Raw genomic sequence first — 6,986 nt, 5'->3', positions numbered from 1 at the left:
TCACCGCTTCTTTGGAGCTTCTGCTGACCTCCCCCCTACAGTCACCACAAGCAAACAGAAAGTCCAGCTTTGGTCTCTTTTGGATTCTCTAGCACTGAACACTTACCTCATCCCTCAGGGCCCAGACTAGGAGACAACAGACATCTGAGTGAAGGAGAATATATGGGGGAGGTGAGTGCAGTGAGGAAGACAATGATGCGGGAGTGACTGGTCCTCACCTGACTAAGCCGGTGATGACAGTGGCCGCACTAACAAGTAGCTCACATCCACCCACCTCCCCCGCCCGCCCCCCCACCATGTTCATCCTTATATCTACCGCTTCAGTTGCGAAGGAGATTCTGCATTACTCTGTCTTCTTTGACCCTTGAACCACCTGAAGAAAACAACGGGATCAGCTGCCCTGCTTCTGATGAGGCACTCACGGCCTGCCCTGCTCTCATAGACAGAGGTTGACGTATGTCTATGAACAGTGCATTAGGGACTTCCCTGGTGGCGCCGTGGTTAAGAATCCGCCTGCCAATGCAGGGCACAAGGGTTCGAGCCCTGGACCGGGAAGATCCCACATGCTGCAGAGCAACTAAGACCGCAAGCCACAACTACTGAGCCCGCGTGTCACAACTACTGAAGCCGGCGCGCCTAGAGCCCGTGCTCCACAACAAGAGAGCCACCGCAATGAGAAGCCCGAGCACTGCAAGGAAGAGAAGCCCCCGCTCACAGCAACTAGAGAAAACCCGCGCACAGCAACGAAGACCTAATGCGGCCAAAAATAAATAAATAGTGCATTAAAGACACTTATAATCATTTATAGTCACTTATGGTCACTTACAGTCACTCGTTTCACAAAAGGGCAGCCTGCAGGACTCAGACCAGGGCTTTCCAACGCTTTCACGTCACCCACACCATGAATGAACCAGCATAGTATTTGTAAGTATGTTGGAATGAGCAGGGTGACTGCAATGGCCAGAGGGGACTGTTGTGACCCGGTGGGCGGGGGGTCGGGGGTGAGGGCACGGTGAGAGGTGGGAGTGTCATTGGCTTCCCCACGCCTGCCAGGCCTTCTGAGGGTCGATGGGAATTGTTCCCCTCTACGCACACATGCACACATGCACACACGCCTTTGCCCACTTGCTGCGGCAGGTTGGGGATTCTGGGGAGGTTCAGGCGGGGCTTCATTTTAACCCTCATTTACCTAAGCATTTAGATGGCTCCAACCCTAGCCCTCCTCCGAATACCACCACCCAGTTCAAAATCACCAAACCTAAGCAGGCTTCTCCAAAGACCCACCCAAGATGAGAGGGAAACTCATCCTAGCGGTGACAGCGGACGGGTACTGCTTGATCTGAAGGGCACCTGCAGGATTCTGAGTGGGCCCGCACTTGAGCATGGCTTAAAGCTAAAAGCAGCAGCTCTCCGAAGAAACATTATAGACTTTACAAATAAGGAGGCCAGACACTAGAGGGCCACAGTGGAACTTTCTATCCTGCTCAGGATTTCCCAGAGCTACAAAACCAAGCTTCAGATCGACCTTGGTTTGTGGTGGGGATCTCCCCTCTTGGGTGTGCAGTCTCTCCACTCTGTGTGCAAGGAGCCCTAATGGTTAACAAAGCGTTTGCTCATATTAGCCCTGACTCAGTCTCTCGGTAGCTCCCATCTGCTCTGCTATGGTCTGCCTTCTGTTCTTCTTGGCTATGACCCTAGCACCCCAGGCTAAGGAGGCTTCCAGACTATTGTTGCCTGAGCCCTTATCATACTTGCTACTTCTTTCTAGTCCGACGTTTTTAAACTTTGAGGGCCCAACAAATAGACTGAATTTTAATCCAATTGGTTTATTTTGCAGGCTTTTCCAATTAGCCTAAGACCACAATAGTGGAACAATACTGTAGTCTAGTAAAATCAGGTTTATTAACCGTTGCATCGTGGGAGGTTGCTCACAGAGGAACTGCGTGGCATCTCCCCAAGCAAAGGAAAAGATAGAGTTATAGGATTCTGAGGTAAGGTGGAGTTTAAGTGAAATTTAAGTGAGCAGTATTTTGGTAGGCTCAAAGCAAGGCTGTGTGTCAACACAGAGTCAACGTGCAGCTTAGATGACAAAGTGGACCTGGGGTCCTATTTCCTTGGATACTACGAAGTTTAAATAGAGATGGAATTTTTGTGTCTAGAAACCCCTTATTGCAAGCTCTGCACCTGGGTTGTAAAGGTTGTAAATTGAAGCTGCTTCTCTGTGTTAAGGGGCTGAGAATCTCCAGGTAAATGTGAGATATTTCATTTTTACTGATGTAATTTCCAACAGCAAAAACTCTCTAAGTCTTTAACTTCAGAGAACAAATGTTCTCAGTGAGTCAGAAAGCAGGAGGTGGTTATGACACTTTACAGCTCTGTTTGTGGAGAAATATTGCTTTATGTTAATTTTGCAACTGATTTTATCAGCCTTTTATTCCAGGCTCCTGGATGGCAGGGCAGATTTTTACAGTCCAAGCTAATTTTACTTTCTCACTTATGATGAAATAAAAATTCATATTTTAAGGCAAGACAAGAAAAATTTAAATGTAAATATTTTCTCTCTCCATCTGGGCTTCCTCGCTCCCCTCTAGTGTGCACTGTGCATCTGCATTATGTGTTAACGAGACCTCTCCGGTGGCAGAAATACCTGCTCAACATAAAGATCAATTTTTCTCCTTCTGGCGCCAGCCATGTTGTAACTCCTTAGAAGATATCATTCCTTTCTCAATCCCGTAAGAGGTCACGATGACTCACCACTGGCCTTATATGGGCAGACATCTTTAATGAACTTTATGTACAATGCCAATATATCATTTCCCTTAAAGATAGGGATTGGTACAGAACAGACTGGTCAGAGGATCTGGGGAGATCCTGGGCCACACCTAATGGAAGTTCTTAGCTTAAATACTTATATAAGACCTATTAATGTTACTGGCTATGTTAGTAAATATTCTGCCTCTTTTACAAGATTATTGTTTCTTGCATTACCAAATGTGTGACAAGCCTCAGATAAAATTAATGGTGATGATGCGACTTAAAATGATTGGCCAAATATACAGTTCCGTAAGATCAATGATTGTAATAGTGTAACTGTAGATATGGGAAGAAGCAACAAGAGGGGACCATGTCCTGGACCATAACAGACTAATAAAACAGGTGGTACAGAAGCTTTTGCCTATGGTTAACAGGGCCTAGTTTAGTAACAACACACTAAGTGGCCTACCAAGGAAATCCTTGCCTAACCTGAGGATGAGCATTCCTAGCACCTTGGGACAAACTGGTCATGAAATGCCTCCCAGACCTTGGCTGAAATTAAGACTGTAAGGGAAGGGATTGGAAAACAAAGAATGTTGCCCACCATCCAGTTCTACAAGAATCATTTCATTAGCCACTGCAGTCCCTGACCTACAATACACCCTAAAAGGAATTAAGGGTGAAGATCAGGATAAGGCACTCTGTGCTCTGGGAAAACTGACAGAACTGGCCTTCAGAGAGTTAGATATTTTCAGAAGAAAAAATTTTATGAACCTGGATTCTTACATCTTCCCATATTTAGAAAAATACTAAAAAAAACCATTAACTAAGATATCTGTTCCTCGTGACTAGCAACAAACTTCTACCAAGCTGTGCACTTGATTGCACATGCTGGCTTCCCCAGAATCACATATATACTGACCTCCCCTCTTAACTCTTTGGAACAGTTCTCAGAGCTCTCTGAGAGACTGTCTCCTGGGTTATAATCCTCAGTTTGACTTGAATGAGATTTTCCATTTCTTTCTTAGACTGTTGATTAGTTTTTTCATTGACACGTATAATGCAGTGTCAATATTGTAAATCCAGTGTTAATATTATTTTAGTTACTAAAAAACATTAGTCTGAGAAGGGGTTTAACCAGGCTGCCAAAGAGATCCATGGAACATGAAGAAAGGTTAAGAGCCCTTGCCCTGGGCACACTAATTTCCTGTACTAATTTTAATGCAAGAGGTTAATAGTATCTTGATGTTAATCAAATCATTAACAGCCCCCCCTCCCCCCAAAGCTATGAAACTTGGGTACACGTACCTGTTTTACAGGTGCTTAACTGGCTTAAACAAATACAATCAACTATATAGCAATATATAGGCCCTATTTTCAGATTTTTATTGGCAGTTTCACTTACCTACAGCATAACTTATTTTAGGTCAAAGATAATTTAACAGTATAATTTAGTGTGAATTTAATAAAGTTACAAATTATATCCACTTGAAGGAATTAGTGTCACATACTTAATATGTGATACTTTAAAACAAACGACTGTGGAGCTATAGTTAACCCTCTACCCTAATCCTAAATCAAGTAATTCCAGATTTAAACTCTTTTACTTGTTACTTTAAATCTTTTAAACAATTCTTTACAATCTTCTAGTTATTTATTGCATATATTTTTACTTCTGTTGTGAACAGTTTGTTAATATTGTCAAGAAAGCTTCAGAACAAAAACGTCTCTTTGCTTTCATGTATATCAAGCAAAAGGAAGCAGTGCCTACCATTCAGTGAGCAGAAATACATGATTATTAAGTTTTTTTTTGTTTTTGTTTTTGTTTTTTGTAGTACGCGGGCCTCTCACCGTTGTGGCCTCTCCCACTGCGGAGCACAGGCTCCGGACGCGCAGGGTCAGCGGCCATGGCTCACGGGCCCAGCCGCTCCGCGGCATGTGGGATCTTCCCGGACCAGGGCACGAACCCGTGTCCCCTGCATCGGCAGGCGGACTCTTAGCCACTGCGCCACCAGGGAAGCCCATTATTAAGGTTTTGACACACTTGACATTTACTATATTTAATCCTCCCAACAGCCCTGCGAAAAAGGTGCTACTTCCCTCTTGCAGATTGCGGAAGTGTTGACACAGAGATATTAGTAACTTTCGCAACATCACTCAAGGTAGATCCCCAGCAGGCAGACATGGAACTTGCTCCGGCCACCCGGTTATCCTGCTTCTCGAGTTGACTAATATCTCCTCCTCCTTCTTCTCCTGTTCCTCCTTATCCTCAATGATGTGGGCGGATGCCTCTGCGTTTTCATAGGCAGCTGCTCTTTCCCCTGCCTGATGTCGGTACCATGTACACTTCTTTCTAAATTTAGGCATCACTGACAGTCTTAGGCTATGAAAATGTCCTTCTGGGTCAAGAGTTAGAATCAGCCTCATGGGTTTGCAATCTTCCATCCGTGACTTATGACCAGCATCTATCTCCAGGCTAAGAAAGGTAGGTTTCTTCTTGAAAGTAGATGTAGTCCTTTATTTATAACACTGCACATAACAAGGGCTTAGTAAATTTTTGTTGGAGGAAGATAGGGTTAGTAATTTAAAAATCTAACAGGGGAAGTAGAGATGTAATTGATGGAGATTGTAGATTTCACCCTTTAATAGTACAAGACTAAATTTCTTTCAAATATCTGGTCAATATATGAGGTCATACAAAAGAAACTCGGGGAGCATCCTAGCTAAACAAGGTAAACATATTCTTTGCTGTTGCTTTCCTGTGATCGTAGAAGAAAACTAGGTTACAGATATGGTTATTGGACTTTCTAAAAACTTGCTACATTTGTGAAACGCAAAATATCAGGAGGAGCACAGCATCCTAGCCAAGACTGGCTCCTTTCACCGCTCTCAGTTACAGTCCACACTGTATCTGGTCATCAACCTTTCCATTTTAAGTGACCTAAGAAATTATTTGTCCTTCAGCTCTGATGCAGATGAAAGGGTGCAGTGGCACTTCTCGTTCAGTTTTTTTTTGTGTCAAAAACACCACTTCAACTTCTGCTTTTCGAGCTGAGCAGTTAAAAAATCTATTGAACACGATGCAAAAAATTGTTTCAATTGAAATATAGTTGATTTACAATAGTGTATTAGTTTCAGGTGTAGAGCAAAGTGATTCAGTTATACATATATACATATATACATATATATATATATGTATTTCAGATTATTTTCCACTATAGGTTATTACAAGATGTTGCATATAGTTCCCTGTGCTATGCAGTAAAACCTTGTTGCTTATCTATTTTATGTATAGTAGTTTGTGTCTGTTAAGCCCATACTCCTAATTTATCCCTCCCCCCTCTTTTCCACTTTGGTACCGTAAGTTTGTTTTCTATGTCTGTGAGTCTATTTCTGTTTTGTATACAGATTCATTTGTATTATTGAATTTTTTAAAATTAAACAATTATTGTATATAAATATTGATGTTCTCTTTTGGAATAAATTGCATGGAAGTTACTTTGGTCCAGCTAAAGGTAGGATTCCGTATTTTTTTCCCCTCTTAAATTTAAAGATAATTTTGAAATGAAACATTCTGGTTAATAAAATCTGGGTTACGGCTGCCTGGCACACCTTTTCTTCCTTCCCAGCACAAGGGACAATAGCTGCAGCTTCCCCTAGTCCTGATGTGCAGTTTCATCAGGCGCGCTCTCTCTCCCGCCGGACTGGTGACCCCTGGCCAACACCCTCTCCATCAGGCTGTGCGCGAGGCCGGTCCGCCGCCAGGCGGCGATCGAGTGCAGCCCGCTGCCGTCCCATCCCGCAGCAAGGCTCAGCTGTCCCACCTTCGTCCTGGCGGATGTGGCGTTTCTGTGGCAGCCCTGGCAGCCCCTTTCTATGGCAGCCCATCAAACTCTGGCGGGGCTGAGGCACCAGGGCAAGGTCAGGACAGCCCGAGGGCAGGAGGAGGGCGCGCTTTCCCTCTGCGGAGTTGCGGGGCAGACGCATCCGTGAACTTTTTCCTTTCGTGCGGTTTACTTCTTTCTAATTTTGAACTGTATTCAACTCTCCCCCTTTGTCCCCTCCACTCGGTCGCCAGCTACTGAACTGCGTTTTAGACAAAGAAAAGCGGGCTCCCTGGGAATGTTAACCATCCTAGTGTGAAGGCAGGGCTTCAGCCTAAGAGGCCCGTCCTTCATCTGCAGCAGCCTGACAGGCACCTCCACGTGGTTGCCCATGGCCAACAGCGTGTT

Source organism: Mesoplodon mirus (assembly GCF_964341445.2).
Source record: "Mesoplodon mirus genome assembly, chromosome: 17".
Taxonomy (NCBI): domain Eukaryota; kingdom Metazoa; phylum Chordata; class Mammalia; order Artiodactyla; family Ziphiidae; genus Mesoplodon; species Mesoplodon mirus.
This window is presented reverse-complemented; position numbering follows the sequence as displayed.